This window comes from Chinchilla lanigera, unplaced genomic scaffold (genome assembly GCF_000276665.1).
Source record: "Chinchilla lanigera isolate Chin_1 unplaced genomic scaffold, ChiLan1.0 scaffold00004, whole genome shotgun sequence".
NCBI lineage: Eukaryota > Metazoa > Chordata > Mammalia > Rodentia > Chinchillidae > Chinchilla > Chinchilla lanigera.
Genome location: NW_004955405.1, coordinates 39,352,243 through 39,377,076, shown reverse-complemented (window position 1 = coordinate 39,377,076; position 24,834 = coordinate 39,352,243). Strand labels below are relative to the sequence as shown.

Sequence of the window (24,834 nt, the reverse complement as noted above, 5' to 3'; positions counted from 1 at the left end):
GGACAGATCGGAACGCTTGTGCATTGTTGGAGGAAAGGTAAAATTTGTAGAGAGCACAGAATTATGGGACATTAAAGGGTAGAACGACCTCATCATCCCAGCAGCTCAGTTCTGGGGTGAACCCGAAGGAACGGAAAAGCAGGATCTGGAGGGAATATTTGCAAACCCACGCGAGGTGGAAGCAACTCGTCTGCCTGCTGAGGGGCGAACGGGCCGGGACAGCGTGGCCTGTCCGTTCAGGGGCACATTATTCAGCCTTAAGAAGAAAGGCGGGGCTGGGGGTTTAGCTCAGCGGCACAGCGCCTGCCTGGCAAGCGCAAGGTCGTGAGTTCTATTCCTGGTACCAGAAAAAAAAACGAAAAAACAAAACAAAAAAAAAACAACAAAAAAATAGAAGAGGAAGAAAGGGAGCTGCCGAGCTGCGGCAGGTGTGAAGCTCGGGACGGTGTTTGCAGTGGGAGAAGTGGGGCGCGAGGACCTCGGACTGCACCTCCGTGCCCGGCTGAATGCAGGGCCGGCAGCGCGAGGTCGGGGCGCGGCGAGCTGCGCGGTGTGGCCCGGACGCCCGCCGAGCTGTCCCCGCGCCCCGTGCACGGCGAGGCCACGGCGAGGGCGAGGACAGCGAACCCGCTTATGGGAACCGGAGAAGCACCAGCCGGTCCAGGCCAGCTTGGACTCCACAGTGCGATCCTGAGCCAAAAAAAAACAGGCAAAAACCAGAAACCAAACAGGAACGCAGAGAATGAAGGAGTAATTCTATTTTTCTAACTTTTCTAGGACCGACCGTCCTGCGTTCTCTGCACGGGCCCCTCCGGCCGAGCTCCTTCCTGCGGCGTGCTGCAGGGAGCGCAGCCTCCCCAGCTGCGTTCTCCCAAGCACAATGAGGGGGCAGCTGCACGCCTGCGGAAACCGCCAGCCTGGCCGACCTCGGCCCGGCGCCGCGAACCCCAAGAAGCCCAACCATCAGCGATCGCCTCTGCCGCCCCGCTCCCGTCCGGGTCCCCGGCCCCGCCCTCGACCCCGCCCACGGCCTAATACTTGGCCTCAGTCTCGACGCCGGGACTCCACCCTTAGCCCCACCCCTGGCCTGCCTTCCCCTCGATTTCCTCCAATCACGATCTTGGCCCTACCCCCTGGATCCCGCCTCCTTCCCCCATCAGCACTCTCTCCTGATAGCTTACTGCCTAGCCTTGGAGTCCATGGTGAGTCTTGAGCCTGCAAGAGTCCTTGTCCCACCTGGGAGGGGTGAAGGGTCTCTGTCCAAAGAGCTGCTGCCCGAGGATGGTGAAAGAGATGAGGGACAGGGGACAGGGTGCAGGGTGGATCCCACCTTTCAAGAGGACCCTAGCCCTGGGGCAACTTACTGAAACCCTGCCTCAGAAAACATTAAAATGAAAAGGGGCAGGGATGTAGCTCAGCATCAAGGCCTTGGATTTAATCCCCAGTACCCCGAAAACAGTGAGAAGGGCAACTCCGGAGCTGGGCACAGCTGTGCACCCTGCAGACCCAACACTGAGGAGGCTGAGGCAGGAGGATCAGGAGTGGGTGATCAGGCTGGGCCTCCTAGCAAAGACCCTGTCCCAGAAAAACAAAATCAAAACAAGAAAAGGATGACTGTTCCTGAAAAACCACTTGTGAGATGACTTTGTGGAACCCAAAGGCTAGTATTTTTCACTGCTGGGTAGGAGAGTGCACACCTGCAGTCCCACTCTTTGGGAGTCCTAGAGACAAAGATTGCTGGAGTCCAGGAGTTCAAGACCAGCCTGGGCCTCATAGTGAGACCCCACCTCAAATAAATACCCACAGAGCCACAGTTATTGTTCATCTCCATGGGAAAGCCTTTCGGAGGTAACTAGACAGCAAACAGTGTGTATATATGGAAAAGCTGCAGTACATCCTACAGAAATAGCTAGTTATTTGTATGGTGACCAATTCCATGTAACGGGGCTAGTTCTCTTCATTAATTATTCTCTAGCACTCAAGAACTGATACTTGAAAGTTTTTCAACACTCAAATTCGTTCACGTGGCTTTCGTGTAATATTCAACATTTGTGTAATTTACTTTTTTTGAGTCAGGGTTTCACAGCGTAGTGCAGGGTGGCCTTGAGCTCACTGTATAGGCTGGGATAGCCCCAAACTCATGATCATCCTGCCTCAGGATCCTAAGTGTAAGGACTCCTTGCATGTACCAATAATTTTTCTCTTTCTTTCTCTCTCTCTCTCTCTCTCTCTCTCTCTCTCTCTTTCTCTCTCTCTCTTTCTTTCTTTTTTTCTTCCTTTCCTTTTTCCTTTTCTCATTTTCTTTTTAGTTTTATTTTCTCTTTCTTTTTTGTAGTGCTGGGGACTGAACCCAGAACCTTTGCAGTGAGCTACATCCCCACCACCTTTTGAATTGTAATTTTTGAAACAAGATCTTGCTAAATTTCCTGGGCAATTTAGACGTTCCTAACTCAGCCTCCCAAGTATCTGGCATCACAGGTGTGTACCACCATGCCCAGCTAAGACTTTCATCTTTATCACTGGTTTTCATCCATTGAGTGATGAAGTGCCCTCCAATTTTTACTGAACCTGGGGTTCATTGAAATAAGTAGATTTATGGGTTTCTAGTTTTTGTCAAGTTGGGGGGCCCTGTTGTTTTTTTTAGTTTTCTTTTTCTGTCCCTCTTAGTAGTCACCATTCTTAAAGGGACTCTAATGTTACACCACTTGGCAATTGATATTTTCCCATAGCTCATGGTGCATGTTTGAATTTTTTTTGCATAATTTTAGACAGTTCCTCTTATGGCATCTTTGAACTCGCTACTCTGTTGCAGAATTGAAGAGGCTAGAGAGACCACAGGTGAGTCAGGAGGATCAGTTTGTTTACTTGTACAGTTGATCTAGGGGGTATCTGTCCAAAAAGGGCTGAGCACTGAACAAAGGAAGAGCTCCAGTTTTATACATGGCTGGTTTTTGGCACAGAACAAAGTCAGTTTATCAAACTGTAACAGTATTTGTAACTTATCCTATCTTCATGGTCCTGCTTGGGCATAACAGGATGTTTGTTTGGGTTTTTGTTTTGTTTTGTTTTTTTGTTTTTCTTCCGGTACCAGGAATCGAACTCATGACCTTGTGCTTGCCAGGCAGGTGCTTTGCCACTGAGCTAAATCCCCAACCCGAACAGGATGCTATGGGAACAGAAGGTTATAAAACTTTACTTACAGGGACAAGAGTTACTTTTTTATCTGTATTAGAACAAAGATCTGTAGGGATGGAGAAGTTTGGGAAACTCAACCTTCTTTTTAAATCCTGCTTCATTCACCCTCTCCTGCTTTCCATAAATGACTTTTGCTAGAGAGCATCATTATCATTATCATTTACTATGTATGGGATGTTGAGTATGTATTAGGCAGGGAGAGAATTATACAAAAAGTAAAAAAACATAACAAAAAGTTATGTTGCTATTGTAACTATATGTTGATCCTCAAGCTTTGGCAGTGCATAGACTGGTTAGCTTCTGGAGTGACCAGAACAGGGCTGTTGTTTCTGCAGGCTTCAGTGGATGTAGACTGCTCAGCTTCCTGGGTGACCAGAACATGGCTGCCCTTCTTATGGTGGCTCTGTCTCACTCTAGGATCAGTCTGGACTTGCTGGCTGGTCCACTTGTTTTAGGCTGCTTGCTCAGTGGACTGTGGTGCATGCAAGGCACAATATCTTTCTTTTCTTTTCTTTTTTTTTTTCTTTTTTTTTTTTTTTTTTTTTTTTTTTTTGTCTTTTTGAGACAGGGTCTCCCTACGCAGTTCAGGCTGGCTTTGAGCTCACTCTGTAGCCCAGGCTGGCCTTGAACTCACAATGATCCTCCTGCCTCAGCCTCCCTAGTGCTGGGATTACAGGCGAGCACCACCATGCTTGGCTCTCCAAGGCACAATATCTGTAACTTTAATAGTGGTGTGGGTAGACAGGATTACAGTGTGAGGCCCATCTCATATGGGTCTTAAGGTGGTTGGATTTCATTTCTTGACCCAAGCAGAGTCCCCAGACTTGAAGGGGTATATTTACTCTTTCAGTGCACTTTCTCTTGTATGCATCCATGGATATCTTGGGTGGCTGGTCCCAAATCCTGCATCTGTCCCCTTGGGGATAATTCCCCTAGTTCACAGAGATTCCTCATGATTTGAACTATGATTGGGAGTGGACAGCTGAACAGGCTCTCATGAGGAGAAGACCTAGTTTGGTAGGGGTACAACTGGCCTGATGGAGGACCATGGGCAGGACCTGGCCCCATCTCACATGGGTTTCTCGGCTTTATTTCTCCAGTAATTGTCCGAGGGTCCGGCTCATGTGCTCCACTTTTCCTAAGCTCTGGGGCTGGTAGACTATGTGTAGTTTCCATTTTAATTTCAACATTTGTACGAGCCCCTGGATTACCTCAGGTCCATTTTTCTAACCACAAGTCAGTGGTAGTCCAAATTCTTGGGATGATGTATCTCAATCGTACCTTTGTCACTGCTTGTGTTTTTTCTGTTGAGGAAGGCCTCAGCCCATCCTGAGAAGGTGCAGACAAGCACCAACATATACTGATAGCCTTTTGCTTGAGGCAGTTCAGTAAAGTCTATGAGTGCCGTGTGGCTGGTCGGCCCCTTGTCTTGGGTTGTTTTGAGCACGGGTTAGGCATTGCTCACAAATAACTTGAGGTATGGTAGTGAGCAGCAGTACATAGAGATGACAGCCTAGTAATGTCTCTAATGTGCTTCTCCCATGTGAGACCCTTGACGGAATATTTGTTCTAACCTGGGGGACATGGTTCAGGGATTGCCAGTCTCTCACCAGAGAACTTCCGTCATCCTCCCTTGATACAATTACCAGATTCCCAGTCAAACCATGTTTTTTTTTTTTTTTAATTTGGAGAGTAGTTTGGGGGTCTCTAGCAGTGGAGGCTCTGGGCTGAGGGGCATGGCCAGGGACCCTCTTTCAGGCTGTGGGGCTGTCATAGGACCTGCTTTGTTTCTCTGTTTGTCTTTTGGCTTCCTCTGGCCTCCACTGTTCCAGTTGGTTGTTGGCCCCTGCAGTGTATAACAGCCACTTTTGGGGAGGCCCCATATAACATCTAGGGACTGCAGAATTTCTTTTTTATACTTGATTTTGTTTTCCCCAGCAGTTAGGAGCCCTCTCTCCCTGTGTATGGCTCCATGAACATGTAATGTAGCAAAAGCATATTTTGAATTAGTATAGATGTTACTTTTCTTTGTCCTTTGTTAGTAAAAGAGCCCTTGTTAATGCTATCAATTCTGTCTTTCACGTGGAGGTTCTGATAGGCAGAGCCTGAGCCGCCATCACAGAGTCTAGAGTCACCACTGTACATCCTGCCTGGCGACCCCCTCTCATGAACAGGGGCTCCCAGTCATGGAGGGTGCTGCTCAAATGGTCAGGTATCCTCTGGTACAGTGAAAGCTTTGCGGCCAGTGGCCAGTGCCTCTCAAAGATGGTGGGAGAGTTTTTGAATCCTTGGGGATGCATCGTGCAGATGAGTTGCTCCTTCATGTCTGAGACAGGATCTCCCGCTATCGCTGTACCACGTGGATCTCCTCTTTGGTGTGCAGCAGGTTGTGTTTATTCACTTTCACCTGCTGGGTCTTGTCTTTGATCTCCCCCTCAGGGCTCTGTCTCTTTGGATATTGTGTTTTTGCTGTTGTGTGTCTGTTGTTGTCTCTTTCTGCGTGCTGTCTCCTGCTGCTCACACTGCTGCAGTTCTGGTGCTCCCACCTCTGCCCGTGCCTTGGCCTGGCCGTGCGCCTCGGTGAGTTGTTGCTGTTTCTCAAAGGCGGCTCTCACTACCCCCAGTCCCTCCTCATTCTCCTGGGCCTTCTGTCACGGCATGAGCTCTTGTACCTTTTGGTGGTTTTTCTACCCTCGGTGTCAGCTGTTTGCTTCCACTTCAGTGCCGTCTCCTTGTCTGTGCACTCTGTCTTGTCTCCTATTCCCCTGTTTCTGCAGCTTCTCCCCAGCATCCCGGGCCTGAGCCCAGAGCTGTGCTTGCTCCTCTGTCAACTCTTTTAGCTGCTTTGACTCTTTGATCTGTGGGCAAGACTGTGTTGCCTCGCGCTCAGCAGGTGCTTGTGCCTCCTCAGCTTTCACCGCCGCTGCCCGAGTTGCCTCTGTCTCGGAGTGCAGCTGCTGGAGCGTGCTCGTGCGTTTCCCCCTCTGTCCGTGGTCACCTCTGTGCAGCCTCTCGGCTCGTGGTGGCTGCTGAGCTGACTCCTGTTTTCTTCTCCACTGCAGGCACTGCCCTCTTTCACCTTGGTTTTGAGATGTTTGACTTTTTCCAGCACAGCCTCTGTTTTAAATTTAAGTTTACTGGCAAATTTAGGTATATATAATGACCACATTCATTGTAGGGAATTTGTATCTGTACTTGATATATCTTGATTCCTTTTTTCCCCCATTCCCATCCCTTCTTCAAACCCCTTTCCCCTCCCCATTCACAAAGCTCAGTTTTCATTTTATCCTTCCTTTCTCATTTTTCTTTTTCCCTTTTTTCCTTTTCCCTCCCCTCCCTATTTCTCTTTTCCTCTTGAACAGTTTCTTCCTATCTCGCAATATCTGTTGTACATGTATGTTGTTACTTGCATTTTCAGTTTCTTACACGAGAGAGATAATGTGATATAAACATGTGTGTGATTTATTTCACTTATGATGATGGTCTTAAGGTCCATCTATTTAGCTATAAATGTTTTAATTTTATCTTTCTTTATGGCTGAGTAATACTCCATTGTACAAAAAAAAATCTTTTTTATCCATTTATTGATTGATGGGTATTTGCATTGCTTCCCAGATTTAGCTATTACAACCTGTGCCGCTATAAACAAGGGATTGCGTATATTGTTGTGGTATGAGGCTTTTAATTCTTCTGGGAAGATACCCACAAGGGGAGTGTCTGGGTCAAATGGGACTGCTAATCCTACTTTTCTGAGGAATCCCCACACTGATTTCCATAGTGGTTTCACCAGGCTACACTCCTACTAACAGTGGAAAAGGGTTCCCTTTTCCCCACAGCCCTGCCAACATTTGTAGCCATTCTTTCTGGAGAAAGACATAATGCCAGTGTTGTTTTAATTTGCATTTCTTCAATGACCAGTGATGCTGAACACTTTTTCATATATTTATTTGCTGTTTGTATGTCTTTTAAGAAATGTCTGTTCATCTCAGATGCCCATTTTTTTCTTTTGTTTTTTTTTTTTTTTTTTTTTGAGACCGGGTCTCACTATGCAGTTCAGGCTGGACTTGAACTCACTTTGTAGCCCAGGCTGGTCTCGAACTCACAGCAGTCCCTTGCTTCTGCCTCCTGAGTGCTGGGATTATAGGCATGTACCACCATACCCGGCAGAGGTCCATCTTTGGACTGGGCCTTTGAATTCCAGCACTTGGGCTGCTTGTGGCTTCCTCCTCAGCTCTCAGGCTCTTTCGTATGTGCTCATCAGCCCCTCAGTGTTGCTGCTCCTCCTCAGCTGCCAACTGTCACTGCCCAGCAGCCTCCACTTCCGCACAGTCCCTGCTGTGTAATGTGTCCTTGGCATTGCTGTGGATGCGCCCAGCTTTGGCCATAGCTCTGTCTTGCTGGCAGTGGCTTTCTCAAAGCTCGCCTTCCGTGTGAGGGTCTCTTCCTCCACCTGCCGCTGCGGTCTCCGTGTGTCCTCCACCAGCCCCTTTGTGGCTTGAGCTCACTCTTTGATGCCTGTAGTAGCTGAGCGAGGAGCTCCTCAATGTCAGCCTTGTGTTGTGTTATCCTTTTCTTTTTTGTCCCTCTGATGGCCCGGCAGGGATCACTTTTTAAAATCTTTTTGTTTTAGGCTCAGCTCCAGCAACTGATTTACTATACATGCCTAGACAGGACCATAGCCATGCAGGTGGAGTCTGGACTATGTTTAGCCATGAGTGGATGTAAGGATGCAGGGAGCAGGCAGACTTTGCCCTTAGACTGTCATTTGCTGCCCCTGCTCAGAACTATGAGCTTTCTCTGCCGTTGAGTCTCTAGTGTCCAGCGTGGTGCCTGACTCAGGTTACCACTGAATGAGTGCTGGGGGGCAATCTGTGTGTACACAATAAGCCAGAGGACACTTTCCTTGAGTTTGGCAAATGAAGGTCATCATTGTGCTGGATCCTGGCCACTGAGTGCACGAAAGGGACAGTTTGTGCCAAAAACATTTCTCAGTTGGGCATGATGGCACATGACTGTAATCCCAGTACTCAGGAGGTTGAGTCAAGAAGATTGCCCTAAGTTCCAGGCCAGCCTGAGCTACATTAGTGAGTACAAGGCCAGCCTGCACTATATATCAAGACTCTGTCTCAAAAACAAAAACAAAAACAACAAAAAGAAAACAATTCTCCCCAATTCATGTAAGGATTGAATCATGGCCTCTGTGAGATGGAGCCCAGCCCTTCGCTTAAATTTTCATTTTGAGACCAGGCCTACCTATATTGCCCAGGCTACTCTGAAATTCATGATATTCCTACCTCAGCCTCATAAGTAACTGAGATTACAGGCATGCATCACTGTGCTTGACTTTAAGAAACATTTTTTGCCATTTCTTTCATAATATTTGTGTTAATCTTTACTTGTTCCCTGTGTTGTCTTAGTACAACTTTTTCAGGGGCTCCCCTAAAATAGACTTCTGCCTTGGTACTTTTTGTAGGATGTGTGTAATTTGAGATGAAGAAGATAATTCAGAAGAGAGCTTCCAAGTCAGAACAGAAGAGAGTTCAGAGTCTGAGGATGAAGCTCATAGCATCGGCTGTGACATCCCCATGGGTGACATGAAGCTTCCAACTCAGAAGGTGGAAAAGGCGAGATTGAAGTGTTGGACAGTCCAATGTCAAAAATCAAACAGCAGTGAAATAAATGGTCTAAAAAGAAATAGGTGATTCATACCTTGTCGTTCTCTAAAAAAAAAGTCCATTTCTGGATGCTGTACATTTCTGGTATGTTAGGTGCTCTTCTTTGTTAAATGAATAAGTAGACAGTTGAACAGTAAAGAACAATGTGAGCAAAGAACAATGCATGAATCAGGCAACACTCAGCATGGAAGGGAGTTCTAAGCTGTGCTGTGTAGCTGGGACAGCATGATTTTATATCTAACAGAGAACTCAAGTGCAGAAATAGCATGATGAGTCCAGCAAGGTCTTCACCTTGGGCGTACACGGTCTGGTCTGGGGAGGGGCTGGGACTGGCCAAGGCTCAGCTGTGTGTGGCTGAAACCCATATACACTCCTATTTCACCTGCTGAAGATGTTTTTCCTTGAGATTCATGTTATGCACTGTGAGTATACTTGCTCCTCTAACTTTTACACAGTATGGTGACTCTAGTTAATAAGGAGTTATTTCAGAATAACTAGATTTTGAAAGTTTCACTAGAAAGAAATGGCAAATATTTGAAGTGGTAGTTAGGTGAATTAACCCAATTTGATCATTATATAATGACTTAGTAGCTGAGCAGGCTCAACAGATTTGGGTGGCAGGACACCCAGAAATTATGGAAGAAATGCTATTGGGAACAGGTCTGTACTCAGATCTAAACTCACAGTTAACACTTCCAGAGCAGGCTTACCAACAAATGGCTCTCACAATGAAACAAACCTGGGTAACTACTCCCGAGGTTGGTACTCTGATTCAGTCCTTTTTACACATTCTTCAATGCTCCTGTGAGTCTTATGCCCAGTTCTTAGCCAGGTTTCAGAAAGCTGTCCAATGACAGATACCACATGCACAAACAGCAGAGATTATTATGCTGCTGGCTTTGAAGAATGCTAATAAAAAAGCACTAGGGACCATTCAAGTGACTAAAAATCTTGGGAACTATTTGAAAGTATGCGAAGATGGAGGTAATGAAGGTCGTAAGTCCTCCATGTCTGCCCAACTTATGTTTGGGTTAATTAAACAAATCTGGCTTCTTTAAAAATACAGTATTTTAATTGTGACAAACAGGGCATATCTGTAAACACTCAACCCCAGGCCCACTGCAGTCCCTCAGGACTGGCCTATTGTTACTGAACTTAAGCATTGCTTTTTAAAAACTTTCCTTCTAAGTCCACAGGACCAACCCGGTATTGCTTTCTCTTTTCCTTTCATATTGAGCATGTTGGAGTCTATCCTGGAGTTTTGTCCTTACCTTCTTTAGACAGTAAGCATTTAACGAAGTCCTGCCTTTCTCAGAGCAATACTTAACTTTCTATGTTAATTTTCAAGAGTTAGTAGCCACTAACTTCCTGCCAGTAACCTTGCTGAGCCTATGCATGCATATCAATGGACAGTTCTGCCACAGGGGATGATGAACAGCCCTATCGTGTGTCAGTATTCCATTGGTTGGGCTTTAAATCCCGTTAGGAAAGAATTCCCTCAAGCCTACATAATACATTATATGAATGATACATTCCTTGCTGCTGATTCTCAGCAACAACTTATCCTTCTTTTAGCAGAGACTAAATAGACTTTGATACAACATGGGTTATACATAGCCTATAGAGAAAATTCAAACAATCTCCCCTTATAGTAATTTGGGAACTCTGGTAATGGAAATAACAGCCTGAGTCCAGAAATTAAGAAAAGACTCATTATGAACATTAAATTATTTCCAGAAATCCTTCAGGAACATTAATTAGATTTGCCCAAAATTTTTATACCTACTTATCAGCTGAGCAAACTATGTAAAAATCATGGATTTGAATTCTCTTCATACCCTCATACCTGAGGCCCTTAAACAGCTCGATAACAGAAAATGTTTTGGCAAACAGAAAGGTGTTTTGAATTAGTCTGACTGTGCCTCTTATGCTGATCATACTGCCTACTCTTCACTGTCCTATTGGACTTTTTGGTTAAACCATGAATGATAACTATCAACCTATTGAATAGCTTTGTCTTCCTAACCGGTTTACAAAAGTCTTGAGACATACAGATTAAATGGCTAAGCCAATTCAGCAGGCCTGCCACCACTGCATATAGCTTTCAGGATTTGATCCTGATCGTCTGTGCCTGTTTTATTCTTGCACAACATACTTTCAGTATGCTCACATTCATAGACGCTCCTGGGTTGGCCACTGCTGGGTTGTGAGTGCTTCACAAAGAGCTAGCACTACTCATCTTATGCAAATACCACTGGAAGTGTCTGTGCACTGTGTGGGAATTATAATTTATTACCAAGTTGTCTCTGAGAGCAGTTGCCCCATGGTCTGTGAAGAGTGCACTCCTGTGCCCTGGGTCCCCAGCCTTGGTTTCTTCTGACTGATGCCTGAGTGTGAGCCGGCTCAGCCATCCAACTACCATGCTGTTTCTGCAAAGATGAATGAAACGTCCTGACCACACTCCTGTGCCTCCCACCATCTGTCCAATGCTTGCCAGCAGGGTCCACAAATTAGCTTGAGGGTCTTTGCTGTGAGCGGATCCCTGCACGTTCCCACAATATTTTATTTGTGTATCAAATACGGTGCTTGTTTGTTTAAACACTACTTTGCAAAGTATTGTGTGTTACTGTATTTTGTCCACCACTGTGGGGAGAAGAATTTCCTTCTTCCCTCCATCCCCCGTGTAATGCCTTCCCTTCATCTGGAATATTCAACACATGTTCGTTAAAGTTTTTGTTTGTCTTTATGGTAATATGTTAAAGCAGCTTGGATGTCAGTCCATAGCCTTGCTTCATAACCCTGAAGAGAAAGTATGAGGTAGCTGCACAATGGGTAGAACAATGCGTAGAATTTCCCCCACAGCTTGGAGTCTTTGGACGCCTCGGCCTGTGCTGGCGGAAATCTGGCACTCGCTGGTCTGGTGATGGAGGCCGAAGAAGAGCTGTCGGGGGCCTGGGGAGGGCAGTGCGTCTCACCGCTACGAAGGAAAGCATAGACGGTAAGGGCAGTGGACATCCTTGATGGGCGCATCGTGTAGTCCTCATCACATAGAGCACGAGAGTCTTCATTCTGCAAAATACCCTTCCCGGTGGGTTCCTCCTTCAGAAAAGGAGAAACTCCTCTGGGCCTTTGGCTCAGATCAAGGGCAGAAAAGACGCCCATCCCTGACAGAGCCGCTCTCTGGGGGACTTATGTGCCCGGGCCCCTCATGCCCTGCTCCAGTGGAGCAAACTCCCCAGAGCGAGCGCCCCGAGAACAGAACTTCACCCCAAGGCTCTGCACACCACTTCTCGCTCCTCACTCTCTGGTGCGCAAACCCTGCACATCCTCCAGCATCGCTGGGGAACCGGGCGCCGAGTGCTTAGGACTCGGAGCTCAGCAATGGCAGTGGTGTTCAGGGTCCACACCCCAGCCTTGCTGCTTCTCAGGCACCAGATCTGCTGAAAGCTGCTCGTCTGTGTGACACCGTGCCTCAGTTTCCCCACCTGCAGAAGGCACGCCACAGCAGAGCCCTGGCAGGGGCTTGAGGGCTGCGTCTGTCATTTGTCACCACGATGGCGGCTCCCGGGACTCTGCGGTTCTCACCGAGCCTCTTCTTCGAGCTGGAGTCTCTGAGGCCCGGGAACAAGTCCTCAGCAGACGCCTTCAGCCTTGTGCCCCGGTTTCCCAGAAGGGGACCTCGCACTAGATGGAGCCTGACCACACCAGCCTGGACTCTGCACTGGGGGCTGGGGATTTAGCTCAGCGGCACAGCGTCTGCCTGGCAAGCGCGAAGTCGTAAGTTCGATTCCCAGTACCGGAAAAACAAAACAAAACAAAAACCAAGCCGCTGCACACACCTCCGCGCATGCGCAACCAGCGGGTGGAAAGGGCCGACTGCCAAGCAGGGCGGTGCGTTCAGGATCGCGATTGGAGGAAAGCAGGAGTGCGGGCAGCGGGTTGGCCAGAACTCAGGTCAAGGGAGGGGCAGCAGGCGTGGCCTCGGGGGACGTGGCCCGGGGCGTGGTCCGGGACGCCCTGGGCGTGGCCCGTGAGGCCCTGGGCGTGGCCCGGGGTGGGGACGCGGCCTCGGGATTCGAGGGACTGGCTCCGGGCGGGGCGGGCCACCCGGCGGAGCGCGGACTGCGCAGGCGCGCGCGGCGCCCTTCATTCCCGGCGGGCGCGGCGGAGGCGGGGTTTACGCTGCGGACTGTGGCGCCGGGCGGGCCCGCGGACCCTGCGGAGAGAGCAAGGGAGGACGGTCAGGGCCAGCCTGAGAACATAGCCAGGCCCTGTCTCAAACAACCAAACACCTGAGGGTGTTGTTCTGATCTACATCCCCAGCATTTTTTTAAAAATTTAAAACACGGTCTCACTAAATTGCCCTAACTCACCTTGGATTTGCATTCCTCCTACCCCGCCCTCCGAGTAGCTGATATTTCCAGACTGATCACCATCTGCTGGTTTTTTTCTTTTTCTTTTCTGTTTTTTGCAGGTAAAGTGTAAATACAGTAAACGGCACAGGTCTGCTGAGGCCAACTTGGGGAGACTAAGGCTGTACACATATTTAACCCACGTGCATGTTAGGATGCAAAACATTTCTGATACCCAAAAAGCTCCTTCTGCTTCTTTGGGTCAGTCCGCCCTGCTAAGGCACCTTTTCCGTCTCCCCGTCTTCCCCATTGCCGTCGTTTCTGTAAACCACAGACTAGTGGTTTATTTATTGTGCTTTGTGTTTATTTATTTAAGTGCTTTTCAAGACGGGTTCTCCCTGCGCAGCCCAGGGTGGCCTGGAAGGAGGTGCGCAGCCAACGCGGGCCTTGTAATTGGGCTTCTCCTGCCTCTGTTCCGGGGCTGGGGCTGCGTGTTACCCTAAGAACCTCGCGTGTGGAATTAGGTTGCTGATCACAGTACTGTGAGATCGGAGGAAGGAATGTGGTGGCCCGGGAGCTGGAAAAGGGCCGTCCCCTGGGGCCTGCAGAAGGACACCGCCCTGGGGACACCTGACTGTGCCCCGCGAGACCACCTTGGGCTGCGAATGTCACCTGACACACTGTGTCCCTCTCAGTCCTGCGTCTGAGTGACTGGAGAAAGTCATGACCCAGGTCAGAGCTCCCTCCTTGCTGTCAGGGAAACCTCAGCGAGACTCGCGGCCTGGTTCCCACCTCACCCTCTGCTTCCTTCAGTGCTGAGCAGGATTCCGTGAGCTCCGCCGCGTGTGTGTCTCCACGCCTCTGCGATGAGCCTTTCTACTCCCCAGGTCCGGACTGCTGTGGTGGTGGAGTCCTGACTGAGTCCTGTCTTGGTTTGGGCGCAAATGAGCAACCTTGTTTCTATTTGAGATGGGGACTCGCTAGGTAGCCCAGGCTGGCCTCAAACTCGCGGCAGTCCTCCTGCCCAGTAAGCGTTCTTTTAACAAAATGATTGCAAATATTGGCTTGTCTGGTTGCTTAAACCATTTCCCACTTGCGCTGAGATAACTCAGCAGCGGTGCTTGCGGCTACACTTACCCCAGGATGACTGCAGGTCACAGTCCTAACCTCTGCCAAACTGTGCCACAAAATATCTCATTCTATTGCTATTTTCCCATTGCAGTAATATATTTGCAGTTTTTGGAATCAAGAGACCTCGCTGTACATAAAACATTCTGCTTTTAATCATGGCATTTCCACTTACCAAATATAGTTAATTCTCACTTGAAAATTAAGTGAGCACTGGTACTGAGCTGTAATTTTTTTCTACAAGAAAATTTACCCCGGTGGGTGAGGCCATATCTTCACTCCCAGAACATAATCCATGTCCAGATGGCCCTGAAGTGTTTCTCCAGTGACGTAAGCCCCATGATGCACAAAGTCTGTCTCCCAGCAAAAGTCCAACCAAGTCAGGTAAGGAGGTGGGGTGAATGTAACATGAAACACAATGCAAATGGTTCTCCTAGCAGTGGGACTAGAGGAGAAAATGACAGTACTGATAGCAGCACCACTTCCATTAAAGAAAGGAAATTTAAATACGTCCACTCACGCATGTCTGAGTCAGCTTTCCTGTGCCTGGGACATATTATTCTACACCTATACCTTAAAGAAGAGGAGGCTCACTTTGCTCATGGTTCCAGGGGATTCAGTCCCTGGTTTGTTGGCTCCAAGTACTCTAACTAGAGTGGCCCAGAAACCAAGCAGGGATAAGCTGGAGTGAATGGGGGAGTGAACAGACATAGAACCAAGGTCACACCTGCATGACCCATCCATAGATAAGCTCTACTAATCCACTGGAACACTCTCAAGCTAATAAAGCTCTCATTCCATCTTCCTCATCACAGTGCATTTCAAAAGAAGAGTACTGACTACTCACTTCAGGTAAAAACACTGTGCTAACCTGGGGCGAAAATACTGTTGAGGCAGGTGGGTGGCAGATTTCAAAATTCCAGTTACTCAGGAAGCTGAGGCAGGTAGATCACAAGTTTGATCCAGCTTGGGCAACTCAGTGAGACCCTGACTCAAAATACAGAATTAAAAAGACATGCAGATGTTGCTCGGTACAAAGAACCTGCATTCCATCCCATGGAGTGCGCGCGCGCGCACACACACACACACACACACACACACACACACGCACGCACTCCGTGGACAGATAAACCCGGCTTGATGATTGAAGTGCTCTGGGACTGACATTCAGAGGCTGCAGTGGAAGCACAGAGGAGGGGGCCTGAAATCCATCTGGTGGCCCGGATGTGGGAAGGTTTCTGGGAGACCTAGCATCCTAATGAGAGAGGGCAGCGAGTCTGAACCAGAGGAGGAGGATGAGGCCAGGCCAGGCTGCGCAGAGCTGCAGATGCAGTGGGGCAGCAAGCCAGGCTGCTGAACTCTGCTTCTCGGAGCTGTGCTGAGACTCCAGGAACAGGGTCGTGTGCAGCTTTGCCCTGTGATTGTGGACAGAAACTGCGACTGGGGAACAACTAGGCATGTGCTCTAGCTGGGTGTGGTGGAGCACATAAGTAATCCCAGCTCTCTGGGAGGCGGAAGCAGGAGAATTACAACACTGAGTCCAGTCTGCACAATTTAGGTACCTATGACCCACGCCTGTAATCTCAGCACTCGGGAGGTTGAGGCAGGAGGATCATTGCGCGTTGTGAGTTTGAGGCCAGCCTGCACTACAAAGTGAGTTCAAGATCAGTCTGAAGTGCATAGTGAGACTCTCTCAAAAAGACCAAAAAAAAGCAAAAAACAACAAAAAAAAAACTTTTTAAAGGATCAAAAATGTAGCTCCCTGTAAGGCAATATGTTCAATCCAAAGAACCCAAAACCAAAACAAGACAAAAATGTATCCTAATAATACAAACATCACATTGACATTCTTTCAATTGGCCAGGTATGATGGGGGAAATCCAAAATATGGCAAAGCCCACTTTGTCACATTTGCTGCCTCACCAGCACTTGGGAGGGTGAGGCGGAAGGATCACAACAGGTTCAGGGCCAGCTCATGTTCCATAGCAAGGTCATACCCAGCCTAAGTGCAGAGAAGACCCAGCCTCAAAAGCAAATGGGAATACTGTACTTTCATGTGCGCATGCCTCTTTCCCACACACTGCATTTATGTATTTACTTCTTCTCTGCACTGCTGGGAACTGAACCCAGACCTCATACACACATGCGAGGCAAGCGCTTTCCATTCACCTCTTTTTGGACCTTTTTCAGAACTTTATTCTGGGTAGAATCTCGTTACGGTTCCCAGGCTGTCCTTCAGCCTGTAGTGCTCTATCCCTAGCCAGATCGCTCTTGCCCTTGACCCTGCCAAAGAGACCACAGACTCAGCGGTGATGGACACCTCTTTGTTTATGTTCCTACACTGTTCAGACTGGCCTTGAACATACTTCATAGCCCAGCTGACCTCAAACTCATAGAGACCCTCATGCATCAGCCTATAGAGCCCAGGGATTACAGGAGGGAACCAGCATACCCAGCTCATTCCTGTTCCTTTGGCTACGAATATGGAAGGTGTCGGGGAGAGGAGGCTGCAGAGAGCAGGAATAGGAGCAGCACTCTGCCTGCCTTTCCCTCTCTGTCTTGCCGGGACTCTGCCCAAGCTGCCAGTTAAGTCGCTGTTCCTCCAACCTGCTTGAGACTTTTCATTTTGAAATAACTTCGTATTCACAGACAAGTTACGACACGAGTACAACTCCTCTGTCCCATTGTGTCCACTCAGAACAGGCACATTTCGCTCTGCCCTCTTGTGTTTGTTGTCTGTTCTTTACCTCTTTCAGTGCAGGTTCTTGGTAAGTCGCCCAGGCTGGAATGAATGTAAGATGTGCCTGACTCAGCCTCATGAGCACCTGGGATGACAGGCGTGGGCCACTGCTCCATGCCCCTTGGTCATATTTGCTACCGTTCTCTCTCTATTCCCATTTAACAACTTATTCAAGGGCAAGTTTTAGAATTCCTGTCCGCTTAAACCTCAATCCATCAGCAGGGAACCCTAGGCATAAAAGGAGTGTCTTGCACACTGACAGTATAATGATCTCCAGCAGAGAATTCAACACGCATACAGCACTGTTATGGGACCCAGGATCCGTACTCACACTTCAGCCATCTCAGTAACGTCCAGCTTAGATTTGTCCCCCTTTAGGGTAGAGGCTTAGTCACCTCCCATGTCTGAGACCCAACCCCTGACCCACAGCATGAAGGAGGAGAGGTTCACTCTGGCTCACAGTTGAAGAAGTCTCGGTCCTGGCCAGCTCAGTGGTTCCTAAGGAGAAAGGTGAGGTGGACGGGCCTGGACGGAGGAGAGCTGCTCACAGCAGGGTGGCGGGGAAGCAGAGAGCAGGGAGGAGCTGGGGAGGAAGATAAACCCTTCCAGGCCCCACCCAGGCCCCGCCCACAAGCAGGTCCCGCCCCCAACCACAGTGCAAAAGAGAACTCCTGAAAGGGGGATCCACTGATGAGTAGAGAATTCCCATGAGAAGTCACCTCCCAAGAGTCCCTCCTCTGGATGCAGCAGCGTTTTGGGGGTCTCCCAAGATCTAATCCATAAGAGGCACCCAGTCTTCTCCAAAATGTGTGGGACTTCCATATTGAGTTCAAGACCAGACTAATCTAAGTATCAAGACTCTGTCTTGAAAGGTGAAACTAAACTAAACTAAAATGATATAGACAAGGCAATGTATAACTAGAAATAAAATAAAATCAATTCTCTGGCTGAATGTGAACAGGCAGTCCTGGCTCAGCCTCCCGGAGTGCTGGGATTACTGGCAAGCACCGCCATGCCCAGCAGGACTTTGAAATCTTTGAGGAATATCGGCAAGAGAATTTTCAGAATGTGCCTCAATTGACATCTATCTGGTATTTCCTCTTAAAAAAGGAAAATGGTAGCTAAAACTGCAAAAATGAATTTCCCAGGCTATTTGTCACCTTTCAATCCTCCTGTCTCAGCCTCTTGGAATGTTGGAATGACAGGCATGGACCAGCACACCCAGCATGACTGTAACATTTTTGTAGGAGATAATTTTAGCATATACCTCAGCTGAGCTTCCTCCTGTACTTCCCCATGGGTGGACTCAGGTTGGACATTCTCAACAAGATCCTGCAGATGACACTGGGTCCTTCCATCAAATCACAGCGGGAGGCAGCTGATGCAGGTGAGTCTGATCCTGCGGAGGTGAGCGCTGACCACGGGGCAAAGGAAGTGTCCTGTCAGGTCCCACACTGTGGACCTGCTCCTTCCTTCTCTGTGGCCAACCAGCCTCCCTGCAGAGATGTGGACACACACTGTCCCTCACTAAGGGTTCTCTCCCTAGTTTTCTGTGTATTAAAGATGGCTTGTTCCCTGTCTTCTCTCTGTGTCAGTTGACATTCTACTCTGAGACAGCTTTCTCTTTTGCTGGTTATGTATTCATTCACTTATTTACATCAGCATTTTGTTTTGATTTGATTTGATGTCTCGAGACATAGTCTCACATGGAGTTCAGGCTGGCCTCAAACTCACTATGTAGCCCTGGCTGGCCTCAAAATCACCATCCTGCTTCCTCAGCCTCTGAATGCTGGGATGACAAGCAAGGGCCGCCAGGCCAGGCTCCCAGGCCATATTCCTGTGTTGTGGGAGCAGACACAGCCTCAGGCGGGGGTACTGGGGAGATCAGTACCAGGCTGCTTGTTCCCAGAGTCCGGATTACAAGAACCAAGGCAGAAGTTATCCCACCTTCAGGAATTCCAAGAGGCCCCAGGAGGTCTTCTCCACAGCCAGAGGCACTGGGCCAGCTCCATCCCTGATGGTGCATGCAGGACACCGCAGGGAAAGCGATCTTTACCCTCAGCCATTCCTGGGAAGCTCAGTGCGGGTTCCACAGCAACTTTAGCTTCAGGTATGGGCAGGGCAGTGGTCTGCAGGATGCCGAGGAGGCCCTGGAGGAACCGAGTCAGCAGCACCAGCACCAGGTTCCCTCCATGGCCCCAGGGCCCTGGACACTGCCCTGTGCTAGACTGGATTCCGTGAAACCTCCATCATTACAGACTTTCCCACTGGCATAACCAAGCCCAGCACAAGCACCAATTTCCCAGATCTTGTTCTTGCCAAATAGAATTCACAGGGCTGGGTGCCTGCATCTCCCCCAAAATGCTTAGAAGGAGGGTGCACCTCTGCAGTCGCAGCATTCAGGAGGCCGGCAGGAAGTTCACTGCGAGGTCCAGGCCAGACTGGGATCCATGGTGAGGTCATGGCCAGCCTGAACCATGTACTGAGCCGGTCTCAAAAGACAAAACATGAATACTTCCCGTGGTCATAGCTGTCTTGCCCACACAGTTTTTGGGTGTCTGTGTGGCTGCTGGGGACGGAGCCGGGACCTGATGCATGCTGGGCAGCACCGCACCCTGATCTCCACCCCCAGCCACTTCCCAGACGTCCTTTGGAGACAGCGTCTCTGGGAGTTGCTCAGATGGGCCTTGAACCTGCAATTGTCGTGCCTGAGCCAGACGTGTTTTTCCAATTGAAACTACGGAAACAGACCACTGACTCACTGGTGATGAATTCCTGTTTGATTGTTTGCTCGTTTACTTTAGACCTGGTGTTGCTGTGCAGTTCAGGCTGGCCTTCAACTCACTATGCTGCGGACGTTGGCCTTGAGCTCCTGGTGATCCTCCTGCCTCAGCCTCCCAACTTCTGGAATTACAGATGGGAGCCAATCTCCTAAGTATTTTGAGGAGATGTTGACCACCCAACCCTGGACTGTTTTGCTACTACATCCAGGAAAGAAGACTGCTGGAACTTACTCATTTTATGTATTTCCTTTTGTTCTCACACTTCAGTGTGTAACTGCTGCCCTGCTTCCTGTTATACATGAAGGACCAAGTGATGGGAGCGTTTTCTCTCCAGGTGGGGCTGCCCTTTAGGTCCTGGACTTTGTCTTTTTGGGTGTGCACGGAGCCCAAGCAGGGAAACCCCAGCAGGCCCAGGGTGCTGTCCTCCTGCCTTCCCCTCCTGTCCCCTGCTCACGCCGTCTCCTGATAGGAAGTGGGTCAGAGCTCAGGGGTGAGAGCAGTGGGGTCCTCTCTCAGCAGAGCCAGCCTCATGCCCTCATCACCTCCAGGGGGCAGCCCTGCACCCTGCTCCTAGTAGCACCTCTGTGGTGTCCCATGGGCGCACCTGGGTTGGCACCCGCAGCGTGGACAGCAGTGTGAGCTCCCCACTGGCGCCCTGAGTGCAGAGAGGGCTCCTGGGACGGGAGAGGGGCTGTGAAGGGATGAGCTCAAGCTCTGTGCCCTGGCCAAAGAAAGCCAGGTGAGCCGAGCCCCAGAAGCAGCCCTTGAGTGACAATGGGGACAGCAGGACAGCGGGTTGAGGGAGAGGAGCTGCAGCAGGTGAAGGCCCTGACAGGGCGGAGGCCGGAAGTCCAGGCAGCTGAGAGTTTGGTGAGGAAGGGCTCCTGGCCAGCATCATGAAGATGACATGTGCGGTGAGGGCTTCTGCACTGCAGAGGGGTCGCCCCATGAGAAGGGCGATGCCCGTCTGCACAGAGACCCTGGCCTGGCCAACGTCCCCGAGGGGCTGTGCAGTCACCAGGGCTGGTGAGGCCTGCAGGAGAGTCACCTATTTCATGGAATGCGGTTGGCACCGAGCCTTGTCCATGCTGCCCTTGGACTCATTTCCCCAGGAATGGCCCTGGGTCACAGAAGAGGAAGGAGCTCTTGAGCAGTGTGGGACCTGCAGTGTACCTCCAGCTTCTGAAGCCATTCGTGTGTTTCCTTATTGCACTTTTAAAAGATATTTTCTGGAGCTGGGTATGGTGGCTCATGACTGTGTTCCCCACACTTGGGAGGATGAGGCAGGAGAATCACCAGGAGGTCGGGGACAGTCTGGACTATGTAGTGAGATCAAGGCCGGGCTGAGGTACATAGCAATACCCTGTCTCAAAAAGAAACTACAGGTAAAAGGAATATTTTCTTGCTCATTTCTATATTTGTTAATACTTTAGGTGATGCTTGGCATTTTGAATTTTATAATATTATGTAGAAGACTTTTTAAAAATTCCTTTTTTGTTGGAAATCCTACTGGCATAGGTCCAGGATTCAGCTCCTTCCTTCGTAGGAATCCACAGAACTTGAGTTCTGTGGCACCAGTGTAATGGCTGATTCACTGTGTCAACTTGCAAAGTTCACAAGTTTAACTAAGTGACTCAGCAGGGGGCCAGGGTCCTTACTTTGTAAATATCCTCATCCTGTGCAAGAGGAGGGCAGGGAGATGGTGGGAGTGCTACACTGCCCTGGGTGTTGAGGTGGCCTGCTTACAGTGTAAGGGAGGACTAGAGGCTTGTCCCCCTACCCCTACTCTGGTTGTTATTTTTTTTTCTTTTTTGGTACTAGGAATCAAACTCAGGACCTTCTATGCTGGTTGTTTTGCTGTCTTCTGCCACCTTGAGCTATTGCCCCTGTGCCATGCCACCCTCCCTTGGAGCCAGCTGACTACAGACTGAAACCTCCACAAACTGTGAGCTAAATAAACCTTTCCTTCCTTAATTTTGGGCATCAGGTATTTTGTCCCAGCAATGAGAGAAAAGTAACTAAGACACACCAGTTAGGAATATATCTGAGAGTTCTACCCAAAGTGTCATGTGCACCATGCTGGGGATGTGATAAGGTAATTGGATGAGGATTAGACCTTGGATGTGTTTATAACTAATGTGATGTTGAGAGGAGGAGCCTGGATGGACAAGGTGGGTCACAGGAGCAGGCCCTAAAGGGCCAATGTCCCTCCTCCTCCCTTGATCTCTCTGCTTCCCACTACCTTGCCATGGACTCTTTGTCCTCTACCAAGCCTATCTGCCATGCCACCATATCTTGGAGCCAGCCAATTATGGCCTGAATCCTCTACGAACTGTGAGCTAAGATAAATCAAAATATAACTGGGTAGCTCCAGTTTTTCCCTGTCCAAGGATTTATGTCCTTAAGCAGTCTCTTCTGTTGAGTGTAAGCTCCATCGATTGAATTACTTCTAATGAGTGGAGCACTATGCACTGTTGCTTATGGAATTTGGCTGAAAAGAGACTGTTCCAGCTCTTTCTCTTCTAAGTAAAGCCAGGTGATATGTTGGAAACATGCTGGAATGTTCCCCTATGGTGACTTACACTTGGCAAAAAGAAATGTGGGCCTCCAATCTGGGTGTGGTGGCGTATGCCTGGAATCCTAACACTCTGAGAGGCTGAGGCAGGAGGATTTCATCCTCGAGTCAACCTGGGTTATTTACCAATTTAGTAAAACCTCACCTCAAACTGTAATAAATAAATAAATCCAAAAGGCCTGGGGATGTGGTTCAGGGAAAAGGCCTTGGGTTCAATCTCCAGCTGGAAAAACGCAAATTGGCCTCCAGCCCCATTCAGGACGAGCTGATTCTGCTCCAATGCCCCAGGGAGTGGATCCTGCCAGCTCCTGTCTGAGAGCTGGAAGCAGGGACTCAGCCACCGAGCCTTGGAGGTGACCAAGCTCTGCAATGACAGCCCACAGCGCTTCAGGTTGGATCCAGAGGCACACAGGCTTCTGACCACAATGACAGAGAGAAGTGTTTGCTGAGTAAGTCCTGAGGTTGGGGAGTCTTTGGTTCCACAGCAATAGGTAAGTAAGACACCCTTGAGGAGTGGAAACAGATTTCCACAGAAATTTCTCTTTGGGTCCTTTTGGTTCTGCGGTTGAACCCAGGACCTTCGCACTGAGCTACATCCTCAGGCTTTACTGTTCTTCCTTTGAGACCAGATGCTGCAAAGTCACTAAATGGCCCAGGCTGGGCTCAGACATGCCACCCTCATGCCTCAGGCTCCCAGAGTCCTGGAATGACAGGCATCACCAAAACCCCAGGCTCCCTTTGCTCCTCAAACAGATCCAACTGAGACACTGACAAAATCATAGAAAAGAATGTTTGCACAAAATGAGGAAAGTGTATCCAAGGAAAAATACCTTTAGTTCCACTTTCAATCATTCAAAAAAAACCCACTATATATGATTCAGGGTCATTGTGAGTTGACTATGTAGCCCAGGCTGGAATTGAACTCACAGGGGCCCTCCTGCCTCAGCCTCCTGAGAGCTGGGTGTCCAGACATGCACCACCACTCCTGGCTGGTAATTAAAAAAGCAAATCACATTAGGTGTGGCATCACACAGATGTTGTTAAAGGCATATCCACTGAAATGTGGAACAATCTCAGATACCTGAGTTACTTCTGTGTGAAGAACCTATACTGAGTCTTACCTCCCCATTTTATGTATTTTCTCCACACTAACTAAGACACCATGCCATTTTCGTGCTCAAATACATGGCTTTGTTTATGTCTCTTGTGAAAACCTGAGGTGAAACTATTCTTCGTGTCATTTGCTCATTGTAGCACACCATGGATGTCCCTGAAAGATGTTTTGGAGGGAAGGGAAGAATGAAAGAGAAGGGAAGACAAGAACACTTCATTAAATATTGCTGGGCATGGTGGCACATGCGTGTAATGCCAGCATTCAGGAGGCTAAGGCACGAGGATCACTGTGAGTTTGAGGGCAGCCTTGGCTGGATGGTAAATTTGAGGTGAACCCACACTACCGTGTTGGTTGTTTTCTTGTTGCTGAGACAAAATACCCAACACTGAACGTTAAAGGGGAAAGGTTTATTTAGCTCTCAGTCTGTGGAGGTTTCAGTCCATACTTGGCTGGCTCCAAGGCAGGGTGGCACATGGCAGAGGGGTAGCTGTTCATGGTAGCGGAAGATAGCAAAAGCAACAAGAGCAAAAGCAACAAGCAAGAGCAAACAGGGGGAGACAAGCCTCTTTGTGCCCCTTTTATCTTTTTTTTTTTTTTTTAACTTTAAAGAGTAAAAGAAGGATAACATAATAATAGGGGGTGCTTACCAAATTACAGACAAAGTGGTAGGAAATTATCAATGGTTATTGTTTTACATATTGTTATCTGCAAGATAGTTTCTCAGGAAAACAAATAGACAAATAATAGTGAGTTACAGACAAAAGAGGTAGGAGATTATCAATAGTTGTTGTACTATACTTTGGTATCTTCAAAGTGGTTTCTAAAGAAAATAAATAGAGCTATGCATGAGTGACCTATTGAAAAATCATTAACTACTCTCAATGGTTGTTGTAGGAAACACATAATAATAAACATACATCCATTTATGAAATAGGATAGGAACAATACAAACATTACAGAGTTATGGATAGAATAGTAGGAAAATATCAATGGCTGCTGTAATACGTGGTGGTATCTTCAAAGTGGTTTCTCAGAAAGACAGAGATATGCAAGAAGGATCTAACAAGTAGTTACAGCCTAAGGGTTGTCAAAAATAGCATATTACTTTCTCAACAGTGACTCCTTTCACTGAGGTGTGACGGCTGGAAGGAAGGCCGGGATTGAAAAGAAGGACTGAGAGACTTGCACCTGTGTCTAGCAACAGGCTGTTTTCTTGTTCCTCCATAGTCATGATTACCCAGGCCTCCCCCATGGAGATGACAGTCTGGCCAG

The 24,834-nt window shown here is 48.6% G+C and overlaps 2 long non-coding RNA genes across 2 annotated transcripts; one reads left to right on the top strand and one right to left on the bottom strand.

The window, feature by feature from the left end:
- The first annotated feature begins 1,074 nt into the window (after positions 1 to 1,074).
- LOC102015687 lies at positions 1,075 to 11,051 on the top strand. The gene is made up of 3 exons (XR_259446.2): positions 1,075 to 1,202; positions 2,769 to 2,838; positions 8,669 to 11,051. It is a non-coding gene; the product is annotated as an uncharacterized LOC102015687 (long non-coding RNA).
- A 91-nt stretch (positions 11,052 to 11,142) lies between these two features.
- On the bottom strand, positions 11,143 to 12,650 carry LOC106149606. The gene is made up of 2 exons (XR_001235912.1): positions 12,356 to 12,650; positions 11,143 to 11,847 (listed from the first exon to the last, which is right to left on the bottom strand). It is a non-coding gene; the product is annotated as an uncharacterized LOC106149606 (long non-coding RNA).
- Positions 12,651 to 24,834: the final 12,184 nt, after the last annotated feature.